The sequence below is a fragment of the Triticum dicoccoides genome, chromosome 2B (assembly GCF_002162155.2).
Source record: "Triticum dicoccoides isolate Atlit2015 ecotype Zavitan chromosome 2B, WEW_v2.0, whole genome shotgun sequence".
Classification (NCBI taxonomy): Eukaryota; Viridiplantae; Streptophyta; class Magnoliopsida; order Poales; family Poaceae; genus Triticum; species Triticum dicoccoides.
Genome location: NC_041383.1, coordinates 658,081,278 through 658,108,066, shown reverse-complemented (window position 1 = coordinate 658,108,066; position 26,789 = coordinate 658,081,278).

Genomic DNA, 26,789 nt, shown 5'->3' with positions numbered 1-26,789 from the left:
ATTTGTTCATAGTATGTTTGGTGATATTATTGTTAATAGATTTTTTTGGTGATATTTAGATTGTGTTAGTAATTAAGTACTATAATTGAACTAGCTAGTTAGAAAAATATAATTACTATTTTATTTAGATTTTTTGGTAATATAATTAGTTAGAAAAATATTAGTTAGTTAGAAAAATACTAGTTTATTTTTAGTAAGTACTATATAGTAAGTGCTACTTAATTTGTTTTTAGTAAGTACTACTTTATTTATTTATAGTAAGTGCTTAGTAGTTGAACTAGATAGTTGATTTAATTAATAAAACTACTTTATTTAACTATATATAGAAGTAGTTTGTAGTAAGTGCTACTTTATTTATTTATAGTAAGTGCTTAGTAGTTGAACTAGATAGTTGATTTAATTAATAAAACTACTTTATTTAACTATATATAGAAGTACGTAGTTCCCGCATCGACGTCGACGATGCCTATCCCGCATCCTCGTCGTCGTCGACTCGGCGGTGGAGGCCTGCTTGATTAGGGCCATGATCGGGACTGGGCTCCGCCGGGCTGGTATTGGGAGGTGCTACCTTCTGGGGACGTAGGTTGGTGAGGAGGCAGCCCGTTGTTGACTCAATCCTTGTTTGGTGGCGGTTGCGTGGGCCAGTGACGGTGCCGAGGCTTCCGGATATTGCAGAGGTGGTACGTCACCGTGTCAACGAGGAGGACGAGCACGTCCGTCGCTACATGGTTGCGTTGGAGGACAGGTTCGACAATACCTGGCAGGTTCTTCAGGGATCTCACTGGAGCTATGATTCTGTGATCGTTCCTTATCTTTGGTTGTCCACCGCCCGCGACAATACCCGTCGGGCGCTACGGTTCTAGCTGTATTAATTAGCGATGCTATATGTATGATAGTATTCGAGGAGTATTCGACGATGTACAGACACAAGAGATGATGTACTTTTGGTTATAATTGAATGCATGCTAATTTGAATACTACTTTATTTTACGATTTGGTTTTGCTTATTGAATACTCATATTGGAAAAGTACTCCTACTTTGAATGCTAAAATTGAAGAGCACTCCATGCAGAAATCTAGGAGCCCCCTTCATCATCCACGCCGTCGTGGGGGTAGCTTCTCCTTCATTCCCGTGTGCTAGACAATTTGTTGTAATAATGCACTCGGTAATGAAAGGAGGAGCTACATACCATCACCGATAGTCAACCCGTGATTAATAATAATGATCTAATTTAGGTTTTTTAGTACATATATTTAATATTTGAATTATGAACTTAGGCCGGAAATGTCGTACTCGGACGATGAAAACCGCCCGGGGGAGTGTGACTGGTGCCATGACGACCGAGGTATGTGCGACAGGTTCATTGAGCTGGACGAAGATCGGCGCTTCAGCATTAAGCTCGAGGAGACCTTCGATGTTCATACGGTACGCAACGACGACAATAGTTTTTTTCATAATTAAGCACGACTTCAACTATTTTAACGTGTATTTTTCATCTTTTCCAATTTGAGTAGCTTATCCCATGCTTTGCAAGACGCTATGTCTTGGAGAGGATGGGTTTTGAAGACCATGAAAGTATGGAAACCAAAAAAAATATCCTAAGTACCCATCATGGTGTGGATTTTCAAGTAAAGTTGTACAATGCTCAGAGTGTAACCCATTTTGGTTGCAAAAACTGGGAAGCACTTTGCAAGATGTATGGTTTTGATGAGGGTATGCTTGTCACCATGGATCTTGGTGATCCTACAATCGCGCAAGAGAGACCTACGATTTTTGTCCTTGTGGATACACCTCCAATTCTTCCCCCATGTGAGCTTAACATAGTTATTAAGTAATTTATATTGTTTATTTCAAAATAGTTGACAACTTATTTTCCATTGACAGCTTATTTTCATTCTTCAAAGAATGTGCGGAAGATGATAGACAGAACCTACTACACCAAAGGCTCCGAACTAACTTATCAGGAGAAAAATCATCTGGTCGCATTTTGTACTGATCTTGAGAATTACAATGTCTACAATCGAACTCGTCAACATTATGGTCAATACGTGCCACTAGTGCACGTGTTGCACTACGGTAACTACCATGGAGATACCCTGGTAAGATTTTTTACTATTACGACATCCGTGCATCTTTTTGCACACTTCTAAAACTAGTACATCATATCATTGCTAACTACGAAGTTATTACTATGTTTTTCAACAGATAATACTGAATGATTGTGTGCCTCATCTGATGTATACACACGGTAGCCTTCATGTTTTGAACATACAACCAGGTCTTCCTACGAATCTGAACTGTCCATACCGGGTTTCTAAAAGAAGTGGAGACATGACAATCAAAGAATGGAAAAAATGTATGGACAGTCGTAAGGAGCTTCTTGGAAGCAACAATCAGCGAAGGGCAAAAATTGAAGACAGGATGATCGCCATTCTTCATAATGGAGAGTCAGGGTCTATATTGTTTTATGCTATTTTACCTTAAGGGTGTTTAGGTCATGTCCTACCTGATACTGATGATCATGTGCTAAGAACAATTATGTATGGTTGGTTTCGATGACTATGAGGATGATGATCGTATGACTTATTATTAATAATGAGTAGAAGTTGTATGATGATGCATGATTAGTAGGACTTGTTATTATATATGATGATGTATGATGGGAGCATGCATGAGTTAATTATTATATCAGCTGGTGAAATGAACATATATAGCAGCAGCGTTGGTAAACCAAGGACGAAGATATAAGAGAGGACACTTCTCTCTATTAGCTAGCTAATAACAACCTAAAAATAACCCCCAAACCCCTAAAGCAGCCAGTTTTCTAAAAAAAACATGGACTTTTGGTCCCGGTTGGTGCCACCAATCGGGACAAAAGGCCCCCTGACTGGGCTGGGCGCACAGGGTCACGTGGAGGCACATTGGTCCCGGTTCGTGTTTGAACCGGGACTAATGGGTGGAGGTATTAGTAACGACCCATTAGTTCCGGTTCATGAACCGGGACTAAAAGCCCTTACGAATCGGGACTATTAGGTGTTTTTCTACTAGTGTAGAAACCCATGATGAGAGAATGACTTCGCCGGAGGAATTCCTAGCCACAACCCGACGCTGGTTGCGCCTAAACTGTCCGCAAAACTGACGTCAACATTGATCTTGATGTAATCAGTAGGGGGAGGCTGACACCCCACATGGTCAATCGGACCAGTCACACTTTTAAACCCATCCACCTTTCCTTTCCCTTTGTCGTTAGAAACCACCACAACACTATAATTACCAGACGAGAACGACGACCAATAATTACCCACATAAAGGTAATATTGAGCTTTGTTTTCAATACTTCGAGAGGATGGCGCCCGGGAGTTCTTAGTATCACCAGTGGCTGAACAAGGAGGATATGCTTTCCACTAGGTGTTTTCTCTCTTCAACACGGAGCGTCTTCGAAGCTTTCTGCTCATTCCGGAGCTAGCTATATAACTTTACTTTTACCTGTCTCACTTCCTCCCCCTACTAGATGGTTGCTTTGAACTAGTGATCTTTTAATAACGTCGTAATATGGAGTGTGATGTTACTTCTAGCTTACCTTCATGGGTGTGGGTAGTTTTTTTTTCTAGAATATGCGTGGGTAGTTGTTGACTTGCAGGTTCTAGAGTATAGTTTAAAGTTTTTTTTTTTTTGACCAGGGAGTATAGTTTAGTGTTGGAGGGCTGTCTCCTTCACTAGGCTAGCTTGATGGTTTTGGCTTGGGGTGGTGTAAGAAAGACTGCTATGGTTTTCTTAATGAAAATTGGAGGAAACTCTTATCTCAAAAAAGAAACTCATGCTCTCCCCGTCATAGCGAGGTAGCGGTGGAGGACATTGCGCAGGGCATATGACTCCACTGGTCGTTTGTTTGCTTATGTCAAATTATACTTCAGGGGCTAAACATAACGAAATTAAGCTTCAGGCCTCTACATATCAGTATGTTTAGTCGCATGATTGCATACAAAAAGATAGTCCGTATTGATAGGTTTGCAGAATGAGTGTCCATGTGGTTCTACTCCAATCAGTTTATCCATGATCCATAGGCCGCCCGCCCTTTCTTTTGAGTGCTAGATCGGGGAATGATTGATTATATATCCCCGGCAATTATTGCCATATAATTATCCGGCATTGAATCGTTTGGTCATTTTGTGTTGGAGCTGGAGTATAATATAAGTATGCAAATGGCCCACAGGTTTCTATCGTTGTAGGTTTACGGTAACTGATTAGTACATGAAGCTCAATATGGTATCAGGCATACGATGCCCTCAATTCCCGATCAGTCGGCTCAATTTAACAAAAATAAAATTGGTAATAATATTTCAACAAGTTTATTCAGTACAATCACCTTTAAGCTCGACTCGGCAACTGAAACATACTCCCTCAATATCAAAATATAAGACGTTTTTTCATACTCCCTTTGTATAAAAGAAGAAACGTGTTATATTTTAACGGGTAAAGCAATTAGTACCTACTAGCCACTCAACGTACGACTGGCAAGCTAGCTAATTGGTGGGGTAGCTATTGTATGCGCGAGAATCTACAAGCAGCTTTACCTTTTTTTTTTTGACGTGTACAGCAGATTTACCTTTGTTTGCGTTAGCCATTGTGACAAAGAAAGGATTTTAAACCCTAATCATCGGTTGAGTTCAAAGCGACATGGACTCCGCGTCCGGACCGGACAGATGGAGCGCACCACTTGCCTGCCATTTTCTGTGCTCAATAATAGTGTCAGTTAAGTCTACGCCACACTGATTAACAGCCACAATTATCGTATCTTATACTATGAAGAAGGATAATAATTGAATAAACTAGTACTACGAGGAATTGAGGGCCTGAGTCGTCGCGTATCCTCGTGAGTGTCATGTTGAATTTTGCCAGCCACCCGACACATGCTCTTCTGGTACTACCTCGGTCCAAACTGGTAGATTTTTTTCTTCAAAAATAAGCCCAAAAGATCTTGATTCATTATAAAAAAGAGTTGATCAGTTAGTTAAAAAACCGAGCTAAAACTTTACAAATAAAATTTCATTCATCGAAAATAAGCAATATATCAATTATGAGGACACTTCAAACCAATCAGAAGTCAAAGAAAATCAACCCTAAAAAAGTCAAAGAAAATCTAGTTAATCTAGCAAGCTCGTGAGCAACTTTATTTGCTTATCTGTTACAGTGTTCGAACCTAGCAATAGGAAAATCATAAACAAAATGAAAGAAATCATCAAATATTGGTGCTGCCGCGCCCATCGATCGTCCTCCATCCTTCATGGTATCAATCACCTCCAGATTATCCGAATTACTAATAAGACGATTGCATCCCGTCGTTTGCGCAAGTAACATACCGAATTTGAGAGTCAAAACTTTAGCCGTCAGAACATCCGCGCAGCAATCAATCTTCTCATTTCTCCAGCGTCAAATCTTCCTTTGTTGTTCTTAGTACCGCTTCCACCATGCCCCTAAGCAGGACATGGTCAAAAGAATCAACATTAAGTTTAACATAACCACTGGAGGGCAAGACATGCCCCCTATTTTCATAAAAACATTTGAAAGGAGGCAATAAAAAAGTTGGCCGTAAGAGCTAGTATTCCCGCAGAAATTTGGACACATTCTGAGTTGTCTCCCTGTGCACCAATTTTCTTTTTTCCCACCACAAATACCAAGCTAACACAACAATTATTTCATGCACGTCATATGACCCATAATACACAATTCATGGTCTGGCAGAAGAAGTAAATACTCTAGCACCACCTCACCAGCACGATCAACTTCACAAGCTTTTTCAACAGTATCATCCATCCTTGAACTTTTTCAACCTCCCTTGCTCTGTTGCAGAGAAATAGTCATGTCTTCTGGGCCAGCAGAGCAAGTAGGAGATATAGGCAGATTTCCATCTGTCTGTTTTCAAGCGTAACACGACATGGGAGAGTGCCATGCCAGATAATCTTTTTACCTTTGCCAGGTAAGATAATTTCCATATCCTGCTCCAAATAGGGTTAACTATTGTTTGTCTCATCTCGTTAGTGTGTCTCAGTTTGCTTCCATACTAATATTCCCATTCCTCAAAATAGGTAGACCGAACCGAAAATATGCCCTTTTTCGTGTAGCTCCAAGAGATGAATCTATCATATCGTGTTGCGAGAGTGGGGTTGCGAGTACCCATCGTACACCAATGGGCCATAGAGTTTGTCTAATCAGATCTTCATCCCAATTATTCGAGACATGATCAATCAAGTCCCCCACCTTACATAACAGTTGGGCCCCCTTTGGAGTAACCACTTTCCTTGTGGCACATTTGAAATCCAAATGTCTTCCCAAATATTGATACTCTTGTCATTCCTCACTCGCCAGATATAATCGTGTTTCAGAGAATTCACTCATACCATAATACTTTGCCAATAAAAGAGGCACCTTTCTTTAACTTAGTACTCAATAAATTACCATTGTAATAGTACTTAGCCATCAGAATAGTAGCACACAGGGAGTCAAGATTCTCAAGAAGATGTCAAGCCTATTTGTTCTTAGGGACACACATTTTTCACCAAGCTATCTGATGCACCATCCTCAGGTTCTCCTCTTCTCCCCATCAGAAATGCACCAACACGTTAATAATTCTTCTACAAAACTTTTTAGCAATTTTAAAGACCGACATTGCATAGGTAGGTTTGGCTTGGACAACAGACTTGCGTAAGTGTTGGGATACATAGTAGAAACAAAAATCGCACCTACGCACAACCAAGATCAATATGAAGATGCATAACGGGTTGTGATCACGATCGTTACCGCCACCGAGTTTCAGCAGAAGAAGAATGTGTTGGTGTAGATCTTACTTGGAGTCCCTCGAACCGTTGATGAACGAACCCTCATACCTCCCACAAACAGTCACTCAAAGTGAAGACCGAAAGCACAACCTCTCTACTTGGTTGCAAGCGTGCAGCCTTCATGGTTGGGCAGCGCTTGGCCGTCCAGAGTTAATCGTCACCAAAGAATTAGAGGGAGGGCATTAGAACCACATTGGGCTTCTAATTATGAGGAAAAGAGGATTATCCTAGCTCTAATTAGTCAACTAGGATCAACTGGCACTAGAACTAGAAGGACTAGAGGAGGCTCAAAAAACCGTATATCCAAAAGAGCAAAATACCCTAGTATATATAGGTTGGAGGGAGAGGGGTGGCTACCACCAAGAGGTGAGGAGTCACCCTTGGTTCACCGACCTAGGGGAGGAGGAGTCTGACTCCTCCCCTTCCCCAATTCGGCCTCCTTCCTTAGGGAAGGAGGAACTTTCCCACTTGGGCCTTTTTGGCCCAAGTTGCCTTTCACCTCTTGGCCTTTTAAGGCATGTTCATATTAAATTAAATATAAAATAGTTCTAAATATTTTCAGACCGTTATATATATAATTTAACATCCCCGGAGACATTTTCCATCTATATACAGTAATACCCGGTATTACCCGACATTCACCAAAACCCTTCCGGTGACCCCGAAACGCTTCCGGATCCTCTCGGAACTATTCCATATATTAATGAAACAATTCCACAAATATATTCTCATCAGTCCCTTCCTACTAACAGTCAAAAAATCATGATTTCCTCAAACTTGTGACCCTATAGGTCCGGTAACTCATGGACATGAACGAAACCGTTTGTTCAGTGACCGACAATGGAACCGTGGATGTCCATATCAATCCCTAGGAGCACATGAATGATATTCGAGTGAACCTGTTGATTATCATGTGATGTTCCCTTTGCTTCACGATATTTCACAAAACCCGGGATGTATCGGTATCCTCCTGAGTCATCATCATGCTCACTTTATCGAAATCCTCGTTAGTGGTTTTGTTCTTCTTTCTCGTTGTTGTGTTCCGACAACCACGTGGTGTAGTCACCTATGTCTGTCCAGATGATGATGGATGTCGTCACACTATGAGAGCCCTTAGATATATATCCATCTTCAAAGAAGAAAATTCCACTCTTGAGCTATCTAATCCCTTGTCAAACTTTCTGATGAGCCTGTAAGTTGACGTTATGATCACCGTGTTACAGGTGATGTTTGAGCAACCCAAAGCCCACCGTACGGTAAGAAGTGACTATGATACTCTCATGGTCTAAGGAGCAAAATCACATGTAAATACTGTGTTATTACAATTGATTACAAAAGATACTATATCAATTCATAACAAACAAGTTTGGGTCAATTCAATATGATCGTTCTTCCAACGTCATAATCTCAGTGTTGTTTTAGGATCATCGTTACACGTAACGATATCCTAATAGCCGGAAAACGTGATGACCAACAACCCTTGAGCTAGTCCTTGTGGCAATACTAGGAACCTTTTATTTTAACCGTTTATGATTCCACACGTGCATATGAGTTTTCCACCAAATCACATATTCCAGGATCATAGCAGTTATAACATGAAATATTAACACTTAACTATGAATATGGAAATATAATAATACAATATTACTGCCTCTAGGGCATATTTCCAACAGTCGCCCACTTGCACTAGAGTCAATAATCTAGTTTTCACTTTTAACTTTTACACTAATAGCAATCCGTGTCAGTCCATGCTTTGTTTGTGGTATAGATTCGTCCTATCAATTCTGACAACCAGATCTGTATGTCGCATTTCAATGGATCCATCATGCTTTCACATAAATTCATTATTTGTGTGAAACAATCTTAGTATATATTGGATGTTTAGTAAGACCTTTGATCCCTTAGATTGAGCTATAGAACCATGATTTGAGAACTTCTATTTGCACAATCATCTAGAAACCATACCAAGTTCATAAATGAACCCTTGATTCATCACCATCTATTGTTGCTTCTAAAGTAGCAATATACTAAGCCTTTTGTTATAGAATTTGCCACTGTAACTTTCTTGGACCAATTCCAACTTATAGTTCAAAACTAAATCAAAATTCGCTTGGAGCGCTGATTGAAGATTTTTTTCAATGTACTACTTACATCAAGCATGTATTGGTGTAACTCCTTACAACAATCTCTTCATTTTCTTCGCATGCGAGAAACATGTCATCAGTACTCAACGGCGTTTTCACTGTTGTTATATGATCAACAATTTGACCATTCCAGTAACTTTACTCATGACTTACTTGGAGTATTGGACATATCTGGTTATTTATATACCATGGAATTAACACAAGTGTGATTGAAATCATGTATCTATTTCACTCATCAGTATTTCAAGATAACAATTCTTGCTAAGAACTCCTTCCATATGACTTTGACAAGAAACTCTTCTTGGCATTTTTTTTCATACTAAACTGCTTTAGTATTTCATTAATATGTATTTTGGCTAAGCTCGTTTAGACATTAGTATCTCCATAGATTATTATGTCTAATACAAGGACTACATTGCCTAAGTACTTTACTAAAAAATATTTTCAATAAAATCTTAAACCATGTCAACAAATTTATATAATTTTCAATCAAAATTGTGTCATGCACACATAGTGTTTAGAAATATTATCATGCTCCGACTTACTTTCTTGTAAATACATGCATCTTTGGTTCTATCAATGAAATCATATCATTTGATCAATTCATCAAAACTAAGATTCCAACTCCACTATGCTTGCTTCAGATCATTATTGGTTCTCTTGAAGTGTGCACACTTACTAGCATCATCTGCATCAAGAAAATTACCTTGGACCGTATCAAATATACAATCTTGGTTCTATTTCCATCTCATGGGATTTTTTTTGACATCTATCTATTATATCTCATAATTGAAATATTTAGTAATTGCTAGTTTAATTCGAGCTGACTTTAAGTATTATTATGATGATACAATCTTGTCATAATCAACTCCTTGATCTTTTCATACACTATTTGCAACAAGTCAAGCATTATAAAATATTTTTATCTTTGTTAATCCATAGACACATCACTACACTTTAGACTTTAAGCCTTTCAGAGGGTATATCAAGTTCTAAACTTGAATTATGTGTATGGATACTATGTCGGATTATTTTGGCTTATAGCCAATTCCGGAGTCAGGGCCCATCAACGCTTGTTTGTGTACTATAGGTTCATTGTTTGTTTCCACAATATTTCGTCTGCACACCGTGAAGGTCTGTACGAATTTCCAACATATATAGTTCAGTTGCACGTTTGACCAAAGTCTCTATATCCTATGTAGAGGCTTCTGTATCAGTCGTAGTAAGAAATTTTAGAACCACTTCTTGCATTTCTTTTCTTTGACCTGATCACGAACATTCTGTAATCTCATCGAATTGCGTTGTCCTCCTACTCACTCTTTTGCAGAAAACATTTTCTTCAAAATTTCTGCACTCTGTGACCAAACACTTTACCTCCGAGTAGCGATAGAGGAATGCCCAACCATTTTGGATAACCTACAAGGTAGCACTTATTTTAGAAAATTTGATGGCGCTCATTTCACTGTAAAAGTCATAGTCTGTAAACCATCACATTAAAAGTATATTGATGGAACAATCATTGTCATTTCCATACATAGCTTGATTACATCTACTCAAATCACTTTGCTCTTAGTAGTGTTTCTTGGAGGTGCAAGCTGTAAAATTCTTTTACAGCTCATCAGACATTCGCTAAATTTGTAACTCAAATATTCTTTTCTGAAATCCAATTATAGAAACATAATTTTGTTGTTAAAATAATTTCTACTTCATTCTAAAAATCTTTTGAAACATTTCAAAAGATCCAGATTTATGTCTCAATTAGTAAATAAGTATCTACTTGAGTCATCCTTGAGGATAGATATATCCACTGCTTGCAACAACACTTATTGTGCTACCTCCATCAATATGCATCTTTCCAATTTATTTTGTTGCTCGTTCTTTACGGCATGTGAACGGTATTTTAGTTTATGTCACTATTTAGATGAAAAGTTGCAAGTGTCAGATGATTCGTAATCATATGACTCTAAAATCCATCACTACAGAATTTCTCCATGTGGGTTTCTCCAATGTGACTAAATGCAGTACCACACATATGTGGTATTCTTTTAATATTGCGGAATTTAGCGTCAGTGTTATGAGTTTTTAATTTTTTCATCAATATTCATAACTTACATCCTCTTCACAATAGGAGTATGGCGCTTTTGTTCATTACATCAAACAATTATTGTTCTTATGAACAACCACCTCACAACTTCTATGCAATGGGATAGAGTGTACAAAACTCTCAAATGAATTATGACAATAAATTTGAAGGTAATATTTTGATGAAAAAGTATGATAACTTTTAAAAAAATCAACACGTATTTTAATCTCCTTAATTTGTTGGGCATTAGCCATAGTAGTTCTTGCATCGATTCACAACAACATGCATTCAAGTCGGTATCCTAGTGATCAACTTTTAACCACAATCCCCGATGAATTTAGTGTGTAACAATTTAATCACAATTCTCAAGAATCACACTTTACTTGACCCACTTTCTCTACATCTTATAACTTGTATGACATTCATCCAGAGCTGGACATTCCAGTCTTCTTTTCATTCCGCCTCTAAACTTCTTGTAGTTTTACTTTCAATATTTATCCCACTCAAAAGAAGAATTATCTAACTTTTTAAGAGTGGCATGAGCCCCAAATTTCCCTAGGCATGTAAGTCTCATTACATCCTTTGATTTTCTTCTTTCTCTTTAATTTATCGCGTCAACTCATGACTTCTGTTCTGCCAGATCTTACGCATTTCAGTCTTAAAACATAGTTGAACACTTCAGTAGATATTGCAAACAAAACACTTCTTTAGATATCACATATCTTTTAATCTTTGTTTGTTTCTGAAAACAATTTTCAGTTCTGAGAATATCACATAACTATCCCAAACATTTAGAAGTTCGGGTTTCTAGGAAGCAAGCAGAATGTAATGCATTTCTAACTTTTTGGATCAAAGGACGTGAGTCTCATCATCCATAGCAATAGAAAGAGAGTATTGTAAGCGTGTGGTAGGACAAAATCGTTCTTGGCACTTTTAGAAGACGATCCTCTCAATCATAAGGATTCAACCAGATAAATGACAGCTAATCAATTTCAATAACAAAGGTGGAATTGTGAGTCATAATTTGCACTAGTGATTAAACTAAATTAATATATATTTGTGCCCCCACTCAAATCTATATCTCCCATTATTGATTTTAAGTGATTCAAGATCCAAATCTAGTTATTAACCATTGATGTGGACATTGCCGATGACAAAATTTTGGCCGGTGCGCAAACTATTGTCGATCATATCACCACATGACTTGTTCATCTTTTGATTCTTTGTCCTCCGAGCTCAGAACAATTCTATCAGAACTTCAAGACAACCGAGTTTTATCTGCTTGCTCGATCTAACCTCGCCCGTCTTACACCTCACGTCCTGTTTGTACTCATGTGCACATGACGCATTCCGGAATGCTACACGTTGTAGACGGTTGCAAGACTGGGAAGAACACATTTTAACTTGATATTTACTGTGAGATATCACCCTAATAATTGACTACTGCGGAATCAAAGGCTACAAACAACAAAGGGATAAACATCTCAGGCAATTCATAAAATCATGATATGATATAGCCCTGGGCGTCGGGAATCTCCATGCTCATCTTCAATCTCATGTTGAAGCATCATGACGGCCAATATTTCATTGTCGTGGAACCTTGTTTCAAAAATGGTCCCATAGCGGAAATTTCAGAAAATGTTGTCGTGGCACCAAATTTCAGGAATTCCGCCATGGTACAAAATTATAGCTCCTCGTCCCGCGCCTAGTACACCTTCTCCTCATCGGGTTCCTCCATGTACGTTTGCCATCGTCACCTATGACATGTAGGCTATCTATATGATATTTACATTAATGTGCCAATCTCGTGGCTCCAGCCATCATGCCGTGATGTGCAGGCCACTTAACATTACAACATATAACCATCTCATACATAAACTCATTATCATGACGAAGTTATACCACATCATATGCAAACCCTGCAGAACCAAGTTAGACGTCCACTAATTGGTTTTAGCAAAATTTTAGTTACGTGGTTAACCAGTTTTAACAAATAGTACTAGCTAGCTACGTCCACAATTTAGGCGATGGTTCTTAATGCCAAGTTAAGTTGTGGGGTGTGTGAAAGAAGAGACTTAATTAAAAGTCTCGTCCCCCACACTTAACTTTGTCGAATACACATGGCCCCTAGAAGATCATCCATCTTCGGAACCCACTTGTGTACATGATGGTTCAATATTCTCAACTATGGTGAAGCCCAAGGAACTGTTAGCAGATCGTTGACAGCCAGAGTCGTCGATTGTCAGAACCTTGTGAAAAGAGACATCATGTCGTCGATGAATTGAACCAAAGAAACACTCGAGGAAGCATAGCAAGAACATCAACCCTCACAATCACATGTGATCTAGATCGCAACCTGCTCATGATGCCACTGTTAGGAAACATTGAAGAATAAAACAATTCACGCCTATGCACACCTAAGATCAATATGAAGATGCATAACAGGCTGTGATCACAATCGTTACCGTCACCGAGATGCAGTGGAAGAAGAATGTGTTGGTGTAGATCATACTTGGAGTCCCTCGAACCATCGATGAATGATCCCTCATACCACCCACGAGCAGTCCCTCGAATTGAAGATCGAAAGCACAACCTCTCTACTTGGTTTCAAGCGTGCAGCCTTCACGATTCGGCAGCGCTTTGCCGTCTAGAGCTAATCGTCACCAAAGAGTTTTAGGGAGGAGATTAGAACCGCAATGAGCTTCTAATTGTGAGGACAAGAGGGTTACCCTAGCTCTAATTAGTCAACTATATAGGATCAACTTGAACTAGAACAAGAAGGACTAGAGGAGGCTCAAAAAACTGTGTATCCAAAAGACCAAAACCCCTTAGTATATATAGGTTGGAGGGAGTGGGAGGGCTGCCACCAAGGGGGAAGGAGTCCTACTTGGTGCACCGGCCTAGGGGAGGAGGAGTCTGACTCCTCCCCCTCCCCAATGCTACTTCCTTCCTTAGGGTAGGAGGCACTTTCCCACTTGGGCTTTTTTGCCCAAGTTGCCTTCCACCTCTTGGACTTTTAAGGCCCATTGATACTAAATTAAATATAAAATAGTTCTAAATATTTTCAGGCCATTATATATAATTTAACATCCCTGGAAAAAATTCCCACCTATATATATTTATCGCCAATACTCGGTATTACCCGATATTCACCGAAACCCTTCGGGTGACCCCAAAACGCTTCCGGATCCTCTCGGAACTATTCCGTATATTCATGAAAAAATTACAAAAATATATTCTCATCACTCCCGTCCTACTAACACTCAACAAATCGTGATTTTCTTAAGCTTTTGACCCTTAGTTTTGATAACTCATAGACATGAACGAAACAATTCGTTCATTGACATATAGTGGAACCGTGGACGTCCATTTCGATCCCTAGGAGCACACAAATGATATTCAAGTGAACCTTTGGTTATCATGTGATGTTCCCTTTTCTTCTCAATACTTTACAAAACCCAGGATGCATCTATATCCTCATGAGTCATCATCATGCTCACTATACCAGAATCCTCATTACCAGCTTTGTTCTTCTTTCTCGTTATTGTGTTCCAACATCCCCATGACGTAGTCATCCATTGTCGGTGTGAAAATTGGCAGACCTCGGGGTAGGGGGTCCCGAGCTGTGGATCTTGGATAGATGGTAACATGAACAAGGGATACAATGTTTACCCAGGTTCGGGCCGTCATGATGGAGGTAAAAACCTGCGTCCTGCTCTTGTTTATATCAATGGAGATGTATCAAGTATAGAGTTGATCTACCTCGAGATCGTCAGAGGTGTTCTAACTCAAGGGCCAAATGAATGAGATTGCATTGATGTCCCCTCTATGGGCTAAACCCCTTGGCTTACATACATGCCAGGTGAGGTATCTAGGGTTACAAGGTCGGTATATTGGCGTCGAGGCGGTAGGAGAAGTCTTGGAGTATGTGGCAAGCCTTCGGCAGATGCAGCCTTGATTAGGTCATGTCATGGAACTTCTAGAGTCCGTCTTGAGAAGAATGAGGCCTCGTCCGCCCAATTCGTGGAGCATGGGCCGACTAGGTTAGTACCACCTAGTCCAGGACACCATTAGTAGCCCCTGAACTGGTCTTTGATGTCGAGGACCACATTCTTGGACTTCGGCTCCGGAGTCTTTGGCTCGATAGGCGAGTTCCTATGATTCCTCCAGCTCGGCTTCAAAAAGTCTACGCCTAGGTAAACAACCCCACTAGGCGGGCCCATCCCCACTGCACGGGGCGTGTAATTTCTGACCTTAGTAACTGCACCTTGTAGGGAATTAGGCGCCTTTATAGTGAAACATCGAAACCTCAGCCTCTTTCCCCTTTTTATTAGCATGCTGAGCATACAGATTTTACCACACACCCTTGATTCCTTGCTCTAAGAAAATCACACAAGCGCCCCTCCCCCTGTCCTCCCAGGTCTAGCCCCGAGAGTCTCCTGTGGTGAGCGATGCAGCTTCTTCAAGGCGCCCTCGTGACCGTGTCAGAGGCGACTGAGGCAGTTGGACTGTCTCGTGCATCCAACTGGAGCGCTTGGCCAGCCATCCAACAGTGACCCGCCTCGGTTCAACATCCATCAATGGGAAGGTACACACAGAGAATTTCCCCTCCCCTCAGAAAGATGAAAGGGTGTGCTTTGTTTCTTTCCTGTTACGCAACTTAGGGTTTCCCATCCACCCTTTTCATCGAGGACAATTGAATTTTACCTGATGCAACTTCATCACCTCACCCCCATTTTGATCTTACACAATGCGGGATACGTCGCTCTATGCGAGATGCACCCAGGTGTAAGGCACACTTTGGGCTATGGAGGAGGTATTTTTGCAAAGTTCCATGTTCGTCCGTCGAACGATTATATGAGATCGGAGCAGCTGAAGTTTTCTGGATTGACGAAACGAATACCAGTGAGGCACACCTCGGTAAGATGCTAACATCTGGCCCACTGAATGGTTCTATATAAATGACGTCCCTCTCCTTGATCGTGTTCGGCCCGGGCTTCGTCGTTTTATCTTGGATCCTCCAAAGAGGCGTTATAGTTGGAGGCCACAGGGTACTATCCAGGATGACGGTGCCACAGTAACCAAGCTAGTGGCCCAGGTAAATCAATTGGTGCGGACTGGCCTCACGATAGTAGATGTAATGGCCACGGTAATAGACCGGAGAGTCCAACCACTTTGGTAACACCCTCACCTGTTATGCGCATACAATGGAACCAACGATTCTTCCCAAACAATTCGCAGAGCTTTTTCGATCAAGCGACCTTCAGGACAGTGATGGCGGGTATTTACCAGAGCACAATGGAGGACTTTGCCCGGCGACAATTCCGAGACGGGCTATCGTACTCACTGGTATGTGTTAGTGCTATACACACGGCTTTTAACCCCTTTCCGTGACGACATTTGGAACCATCGCCAAGTGAGTGCGAGCGATAGGGGGGTACTTCCCACAAGACCCAAAAACCATCGGGAATATGGAGCCATGATCCAAAGGCCTTGCAAAATGTAATCGTGTGTGATGCAACACACACTAAATTCTTTCGCACGTGTTGGATCGGTGATTAAACATTTCTAATGATGTGGTGAAACCAAACGGTGTTGTAATGAACCGTTTGGGAAATAGTATGTAAGCCACATGGGCCAACATATGAACTGTGTGCGATATGTGCCCCATCGCACACGAGTTTTCTATGGAACCTGTCTGCCATGCAAGACTCCATCGCACACGTTTCCCAACAATTACCGTTTGCGATAATGTTCTATCACAATCAGTTTAGGAGCCCCTTCACACACATACAAGTGTTGCAGACCGTTTGTGATTTGTTGTGTATCACCAACGATTGCGGCAAGAGTGACGTGTGCTTTTCGTTTGGGATCCCACACGTTTCCTGAAAAACTTACGATTAAATTGTATTTTACATTTGGCACGGTTTACTCCAAGCTCTTGTGTGCGATAACGTGATATCACAAATGGTTCTAGAGACCCTAGGCACACGTAGTAGCGCTGCAAATCATTTGCGATCTATTGTGTATCACCGAAGGTTCCGCTACGACTGACGTATGTTTCCGATGTGGATCGCACGCACTCATTTAGTTGAATCTTGTGCGGAGCAATTGCCAGGTAAAAACGAAAATACCCCATTTTGATTCGGCATGCAAAAAGCAAATTCCCCATAATATTCAATTGAACAAATAGTGTCCACAGGAAGAACATTCATTAGATTTTGCAACAGTTGCAATTGAACATATGGTAGCAAAATACCAATGATTTGTCCACACATATATATGCATTACATAATCAATCATAGTCTACGAAATATGAAGACCTCATCAGATGGAAAACAATGGATCCATGCGTATATGTTTAGTGGCTAACTCTTACTCAATATTTCAGGAGAACGCATGCTGAAATCTTCATTATCACCAGTGGGATTGATGTAGTGATTAAGGAAGAAGTCGCTCATAAATCTCCAAACCATCAGCAATTCACCAGCGGGGAGCGGTTCAGGGGTCCTCGGTTCTAGGATGAGCTGTAGTATTTTTAAGATCAGAATGTGCCATATGAGTGGAGTAGAAGATATTAATTAAGATAGACTTTTTGGTACTAATTCGCAAGGATCGTCACAACTATCAGCAGATTTGCAGATGGAGATCATGTGTTTGCAAACATAGTATCCACAAAGGTTGGTCCCTGCTTGTTGCTGAGGACACTGAATTTTTTTGTACAAAATTAGTCATGTATTTGTCCTATTAGGAACAACCTAACTGATGTTAGATGTATTATTTTTTCTTCGGACAGAAATAGAAAGAGGTTTATTTAGAAGCTTGAACATTTGACTAGCGTAAGAAAAGGTATTTGCAGACTATTGGATAAATTTTCTGAAAATAACGGATTTCAGTGTGTTACCGGAGAAACGATCTCATGCTGCAGAGGTAGTTCCCTCTTGAATAGGTTCCCTGGTTTAGTTTTCCACAATGCGAGCACACTACAAATGAAGATGGATTTTGACAACATCAATTACTAAACCAGATATGAATGCAAATTAATTTCAACATCATAGAATTCAATATCTATCTATGAATTGTTGAAGATGCATCAGATCCTGAGCGTTTGTTGACTCACTGAGAGAATCCATGTAGTAAACTGTGTTCTTGTTTGGAACAGTGAATACCAATATCCAGTGATCGCTACATATTAAGAGAGCCATGAACTTAAGAATTATGTCAAAATCTGAAAGACAATCAGTGTATGCGTGGTTGTTTACTTGACTTACCGTTCGTGATATGGCCAGAGAAATGATTCTACATGTGACGTGTTTTCGAAGATATGGACGACCGTGATAATGGCCGAGTCCCTTAGGTCCTTACCATCTTATGTTGGGCCATTTGCTAATGCAGGATCTATGAAATACACACACACCCTTTTTCTTCTCTGCGTGTTCAATCCCCTGAGAGGAATAAAATGCAGTTAGTTCTTTATCATTTACAACCTTTTATGGAGAAGTTGATCAGAGTTTGTTAAGTACTTACAAAATCAGGCATCTAACAAGAGTGGCATCGAGCTCGTTGAAGTTGAAGAAGAGATGTAAGTCCTCAAATCTCACATTGATCGAACCAGCATCATGTCGAAAATGATCTCTGTTGTTGTGGACTAGCAAACCATGATGACCTGCTGACATTTGATCCATGCAATATTCATGTGACTCGTGGCAACTAGAGCTGCACACATCAAAATATTCGCCAACAAGAAATGGATGGCCATGGATGTAATTGCGTGCTTCAAGTACGTCTGCTTTACTTTTAGCAAGCAAAAAATCTATTTCTTCATCATCCATGCTGTCAGAAATAATATTACTCTCTGATTCAAACAACCTGCTGTTAATTTGGTTCTGGGCGATGAGTGCTTTAAGTAAGAGGCAATCATTCTCTTTCCTGTTCGCTCTCCCACCACGCTTCCTCGTGGGTGCAGACTTTTTGGCCGCTTCCTTCTTGGTACTTGAAGCATTTCTGGCAGGACTACTGGTTGGCTGCAAGGTAGACTACCGAGCAGACGATGAAGCTTCGACGGACTTCTTAGCAGACTGTTTATCTATACCAGACCGCTGATCTAGCAGTTCTGCCGTGACAGACTGCTGGGCTATAGGAGCAGAGGCATCAAACTGCTGACCATGCGTTGAAGCTATGTCGGGTTTCTACACATGTGGTGCCAACCCGTCGGTGCGCTGAGGAGGTCGTGCCAACGCGTTGGTTTACTGAGCAGGAAGTGCTGATGCATTGGTATGCTGATCACGTGGCTGTGGACCGACGGACTAATGAGCAGACGTTTCTGGACCTACAGACTGCTTAGCAGGTCGTTCCGAAGCATTAGACTACTTAGCAGTCTGTTTCACCAGGTTGGTCCGCTAAGCATGTGCTGCAGCCGGGTCTCCCCCCGCTACTTCAATGGCCAGCAGCTGAACTGATGGAGCGTCTTCCTTAGTTGTAGGCCTTGCCACTAGCTACTCTGGGGCGGAGGATGACATGGCCTGTATGGCACAAAGTCTGGCCGGCTGGTCACAGGTTGATGCATCAGCCGTCGGATTACGAGTATTAGGATCTTTGGTAGAAGCATGCGAGAGCGTTGTGGCAAGGAGAGTGTCACCGCTTGAGGGGCGTGATGTCTGCTAGAACTACGTTAGTATTTCTCCAAAGAGGAATGGATGATGAAGTGTAGCGACAGTAGGTATTTCCCTCAGTGATGAGATCAAGGTTATCGAACCAGTAGGAGAACCTCCTGACACCACATAAACATCCCCTGCACACAAATAACAAGTACCCGCAACCCCATGTGTTAAAGGGGTTGTCAATACCTTTTGGGTACGGCGCCTCAAGATAGTAAAATAACATGAGATAAAAGTAGTAGATAGGATAAATAGATCATGGAACAAATAAATTACATCAAGGTATTTTCGTATTTTTGGTTTAATTGATCTGAAAATAAATGCAAATGAAAATAGATCGCGAAGGCAAATATGATGAAAAGAGACCCGGGGGCCGTAGGTTTCACTAGTGGGCATTTGATAGAACTTCAAATAATCATGATGATATCCAGGCAATGATCATTACATAGGCATCATGTCCAAGATTAGTAGACCGACTCCTACCTGCATCTACTACTATTACTCCACACATCAACCGCTATCCAGCATGCATCTAGTGTATTAAGTTCATGGAGAAACGGAGTAATGCAATAAGAACGATGACATGATGTAGACACAATCTATTTATGTAGAAAGAGACCCCATCTTGTTATCCTTAATAGCAACGATACATATGTGTTGTTTCCCTTTCTGAAACTGGGATCAAGCACCGTAAGATCGAACCCATCACAAAGCACCTCTTCCCATTGCAAGATAAATAGACCAAGTTGGCCAAACAAAAGCCAAATATCGGAGAAGAAATACGAGGCTATAATCAATCATGCATATAAGAGATCAAAGAAGACTCAAATAACTTTCACGGATAAAAACATAGATCTGATCATAAACTCAATGTTCATCGGATCCCAACAAACACGCCGCAAAAAGACTTTCATCGTATGGATCTCGAAGAGACCATTGTATTGATAATCAAGAGAGAGAGAGAGAGAGGAAGCCATCTAGCTACTAACTACGGACCTGTAGGTCTACAAAGAACTACTCACGCATCATCGGAGAGGCACCAATGGACATGATGCACCCCTCTGTAATGGTGTCTAGATTGGATATGGTCGTTCTGGACTCTGCGGCGGCTGGAATTGATTTTCGTCGACTCCCCAAGGGTTTTTGGAATATTGAGGTATTTATAGTGTGGCGATGTGGGAGGCCAATGAGGAGGGCACAACCCAGCGGGGCGCTCCTGGGCCCCATGGCGTGCCCTGGTGGGTTGAGCTCCCCTCAGGTGCGTTCCTAGCCCACTGGATGTCTTCTGGCCCAAAAAATCCACAAATTTCGCTGCGTTTGGACTCCGTTTGGTATTGATTTCCTGCGATGTAAAAAACATGCAGAAAATAGCAACTGGCACTAGGCACTATGTCAATAGGTTAGTACCAAAAATGATATAAAATGGGTATAAAATGATTGTAAAACATCCAAGAATGATAATATAACAACATGGAACAATAAAAAAATATGGATACGTTGGAGTCGTATCAGCATCCCCAAGCTTAATTCCTGCTCGTCCTCGAGTAGGTAAATGATAAAAATAGAATTTTTGATCTGGAATGTTGCCTAACATGTTCATCACATTTTCTTTTCTTTGTAGCATGGACATTTGTAGTTTTATATGGTTCAAAGGAATAGTCTAGTTTTGACATGAAGACTTTAATACTCAAGCATACCAACAAGCAACCATGTCTTTCAAAATATCAACACTAAAGCAAGTTATCCCTAGCCCATTGCGCGAAATCATTGATCCATTCATGAAACATACTTTAATATTAGCTACACCCAATGCTCAAATATGATCATAGTGCCCCTTAGTTGGTGCTTAATAAGAGAAGATGGAGACTCAAATTCAAAATAAAAATTGCATAAGTAAAAGAAAAGCCCATCGCGGAGGGAAGTAGGGATTGGTAGAGGTGTCAGAGCTCAAAGATTAAATTGAGAGATAATTTTCTTTTGAGAGGCATACTTTTCCCACCAACGAAAATGACTTAGAGCTTCCAACACTTTCCATGCTAGATACATCATAGGCGGTTCCCAAACAGAAAATAAAGTTTATTCCTTTTTCCACCTTTACTTTCACTTTCCATGGCTTGTCCGTATCCACGGATGCCCTCCATACCAACACTTTCCAAGGAATTTGTTATTTGACAACTTAAAGTAAATTCATTTTTCATTTCGGGACTGGGCATCCCTAATACCTTTTCCGTACTCTTGTGCAATTACAAGTGAATAAACACTCATCGTGAGAATAACACATCTAGCATGGAAAATATTGGCCACCCCTCACCGCCTCGCGAGCGGTAGGGCACAAAAAAAGAGAAATTTATTTTGAAAATTAGAGATGGCACATGCAAATTTGCTTAGAGGGTTTTGGATGCACCAGTAGTGATCATACTTAGTGCAAAATGAAGGCTAGCAAAAGATTGAGAAGCGACCAACCAAAAAGCGAAAAATCTCGTACCCAAGCATTAAGCATAAGTAACACCGAATAATGCACCACAAATAGGATATAAATTTCCTTGCATAATATTGACTTTGGTGCTTGCATAGGGAATCACAAACCTTAACATCAATATTCTTACTAAAACACAATTACTCATCAACATGGCTCACATATCATATCGTCATATATCAAAACCATTACTAAGAATCAAGTTTATTTTGTCCAATGACCTTCATTAAAGTTTTTATTATATCCTCCTTGGATATCTATCACTTTGGGACTATTTTCATATGTTGCTTTTGATAAGGTCAAACAAATTTAAGTGAAGAACATGAGCAAAATATTTCTTTCTCTCAAAATAATCTAAGTGAAGCAAGAGGGAATTTCTGAAAAATTTACTAACTCCCAAATAAATCTAAGTGAAGCACGAGGGCATTTTTTCAAAAATAACAAAGCACACCGTGCTCAAAAAGATAAAAGTGAAGTACTAGAGCATATCCATGGCTCTAAAAATTTAAGTGAAGCATAGGAGCAAGCATAACATAATTTTTGGCTCTCTTAATAAGGTGTGTCCAGCAAGGATTCAAGACTTAAAACACAAATCAAAACAAGCAAAGACTCATATCATACAAGACACTCCAAGAAAAACTCATAATATGTGACGAATAAAAATATAGTTTCAAGTAAAATACGATGGTTGTTAGAAGAAAGCGGGGATGCCACTCGGGGGCATCCCCAAGCATAGTTGCTTGCTACTTCTTGAATATTATCTTGGGGTGCCTCGGGCATCCCCAAGCTTAGCCTTTTGCTAATCCTTGTTCCTTCATCCATCATAAGATCACCCAAAACTTGAAAAGTTCAATCACACAAAACTCAACAAAACCTTCGTGAGATCCATTAGTATAAGAAAGCAAACCACTACTAAAAGTACTGTTGCAAACCTATTCATATTTTATTTTTGCATTATATCTACTGTATTCGAACTTTTCTATGGAAAAAACTCATCAAATAAAACCGTAGAATCATCAAAACAAGCACAGGACGCAAAGAAAACAGAATCTGTCAAAAACAGAACAGCCTGTAGCAATCTGAATATTTCAAATATTTTTGTAACTCCAAAAATCTTGATAAATTAGGAAAACCTGAGAAATTTTTATATTAATCTTCTGCAAAAAGAATCAACTTAAAACCACGTTTCTGTGATTTATGAATATTATTTTTGTGAGTGCATAAGTTTCTGTTTTTCAGCAAGATCAAATCAACTTTAACCCAAATCATCCCAATGGCCTTGCTTGGCACAAACACTAATTTAAACCACAAAAACAAATCTAACCAGAGGTACAATTGTGTATTTTATTGAAAACATCAAGGAAACCAAAAAGCAAAAACAGACAAGTTGTTTTGCCTCCCAACGAGCGCTATCGTTTTACGCCCCTAGCTAGGCATAACGCATAGGATCTAAGTTTTGTCATCCTTGGTTCTAGATCCATATGATGCCCTCATGATTGATTCATAAGGTGGCCTAATTCTTGTTCTAGGGAAGTGTTCCATTCCCTTCCTTGGTGGAAATTGAAATTAATATTTCCTTCTTTCATATCAATCACGGCACTAATAGTACGTAAAAACGGTGTACCAAGAATACTTGGACAAGACGGATTGTAATCAATATCAAGAACAATAAAATCTATGGGCACATAATTCCTATTTGCAAGAATAAGAAAATAATTAATTCTTCCCATAGTATTTTTAATAGTAGAATCCGCCAAGTGCAAATTTAAAGAGCATTCTTCAATATTGGTAAGACCAAGCACATCACATAAAGATTTTGGAATTGTAGAAACACTAGCACCCAAGTCACATAAAGCAAACACTCATAATTATTAATCTTGATTTTGATAGTAGGTTCCCACTCATCATGCAATTTTCTAGGAATTGAAACTTCTAATTCCAACTTTTCTTCAAAAGCTTTCATCATAGCATCAACAATATGTTTAGTAAGCTTTATTTTGTTCATAAGCATGGGGTGAATTTATCATGGATTGCAACAAAGAAATACAATCAACCATAGAGCAACTATCATAATTAAAGTCTGTGTATTCCAAAATAGTGGGCACATCACTAGTTAATGTCTTGATATCTTCATACCCACTTTTATCAATTTTCTCAATAAGATTTTCACCCTCTGAATCATAGGGACACCTTCTAACTAAAGGTGACTCTTCTCTAGTCCCTTTTTCATCAATATTAATTTTACTAAACAAAGAACCAATAGAAGAAACACCAATCATTTTAAGATCATCATTATTATGGAAGTAATCACTAGAAAATGCTCTTTCTTAACATTCTCTTTTAGCTCTAAGCATAGCGGTTATTTTCCTACTTTCATCCAAGGAAACATAAAGAGATTTAACTGATTCTTCCACTTTAGGCACAAAATTTTTCATCTTGAGAGTTTCTACATCATGAGAAATTCTATCAATACTTCTATCAAAGTATTGAAAGCCTTTTGAGTATACTTTGATAGGAGAAATTCTATCAACTTTTTCACTCAAAGAATTTATTTTTTCTGACGAATTGACTTTTTTTACTAGTAGGGCTCTTTCGGAATGCCATTGTGAGGAATTTTCCATAATATTGTCTAACGATTTAGTAGCTTCTCCCAAAGTAATTTCCATAAAAGTACCTCCCAATGCGGAATCTAAAATATTACGAGAAACAAAATTCAATCCGGCATAAAAGTTTTGTATGATCTCCAAAGATTTAACCCTTGAGTTGGGCAATTCCTTAGCATCAATTTCATCGTTTACCAAGATTGTCCAACATGCTCTTGTTCAAGTTGCTTGAAATTCATGATCTGGGTTCTAAGGGAAATGATTTTTGCAGGCGGAAAATACTTAGTAATAAAAGCATCCTTGCACTTGTTCCAAGAATCAATACTATTGCGAGGCAAAGAGGAAAACCAAATGTTTTCACGATCTCGCAAAGAAAACGGAAATAATTTGAACTTCACAACATCATTGTCCACATCTTTTTTCTTTTGCATATCATATAATTCCAAGAATGTGTTAAGGTGGGCCGCGACATCCTCATTAGGAGTACCAGCAAATTGATCTTTCATGACAAGATTCAGCAAAGCAATATTAATATCACAAGATTCCGCACTAGTGGCAAGAGGAGAAATCAGAGTGCTAATAAAATCATTGTTGTTGGTATTTGAGAAATCACACAACTTGGTGTTCTCTTGAGTCATGATGACTTCACAACAAGATTGCACTCAAAAACAGATCTGAAGAGAAAACGGCGAACGAAAAAGAGGGCGAATAAAACGGGAAATTTTTGCGAGGTGGGAGAGAGGAAATGAGAGGCAAATGGAAAATAATGTAAATTGCGAGGAGATGAGATTTCTGATTAGGAACCTGGTTGATGTTGAAGATCCTCCCGAGTAACGGTGCCAGAAATTCCTTTTGATGTCTGCTAGAACTAAGTCGCTATTTCCCCAAAGAGGAAGGGGTGATGCAGTATAGCGATGGTAGGTATTTCCCTCAGTAATGAGACCAAGGTTATCGAACCAGTAGGAGAACCTCCTCACACGACGTAAACAGCCCCTGCACACAAATAACAAATACACGCAACCCAACGTGTTAAAGTGGTTGTCAATCCCTTTCGGGTACGGCGCCTCAAGACAAGCAAATAACGTGAGATAAAACTGGTACATAGGATAAATAGATCGCGGAACAAATAAATTGCAGCAAGGTATTTTTGTATTTTTGGTTTAATAGATCTAAAAATAAATGCAAAGGAAAATATATCGTGAAGGAAAATATGATGAAAAGAGACCCGGGGGCCGTAGGTTTCAGTAGTGGCTTATCTAAAGAAAAATAGCAAACGGTGGGAAAACAATTATTGTTGGGCAATTGATAGTACTTCAAATAATCATGACGATATCCAGGAAATGATCATTACATAGGCATCACATCCAAGATTAGTTGACCGACTCCTGCCTGCATCTACTACTATTGCTCCACACATCGACCACTATCCAGCATGCATCTAGTGTATTAAGTTCATGGAGAAATTGAGTAATGCAATAAGAACAATGAAATGATGTAGGGAAGATCTATTTATGTAGAAATAGACCCCATCTTTTTATCCTTAATAGCAATGATACATACGTGTTGTTTCCCTTTCTGTCACTGGGATCAAGCACCATAAGATCGAACCCATCACAAGGCACCTCTTCCCATTCCAAGATAAATAGATCAAGTTGGCAAAATAAAACCAAAATATCGGAGAAGAAATGCGAGGCTATAATCAATCATGCATATAAGAGATCAAAGAAGACTCAAATAAGTTTCATGGATAAAAACATAGATCCGATCATAATCTCAAAGTTCATTGGATCCCAACAAACACATCGCAAAAATACTTACATCATATGGATCTCCAAGAGACCATTATATTGGTAATCAAGAGAGAGAGAGAGAGAGAGAGGAAGCCATATAGCTACTAACTACAGACCCGTAGGTCTACAAAGAACTACTCACGCATCATCGGAGAGCCACCAATGGACATGATGCACCCCTCCGTGATGTTGTCTAGAT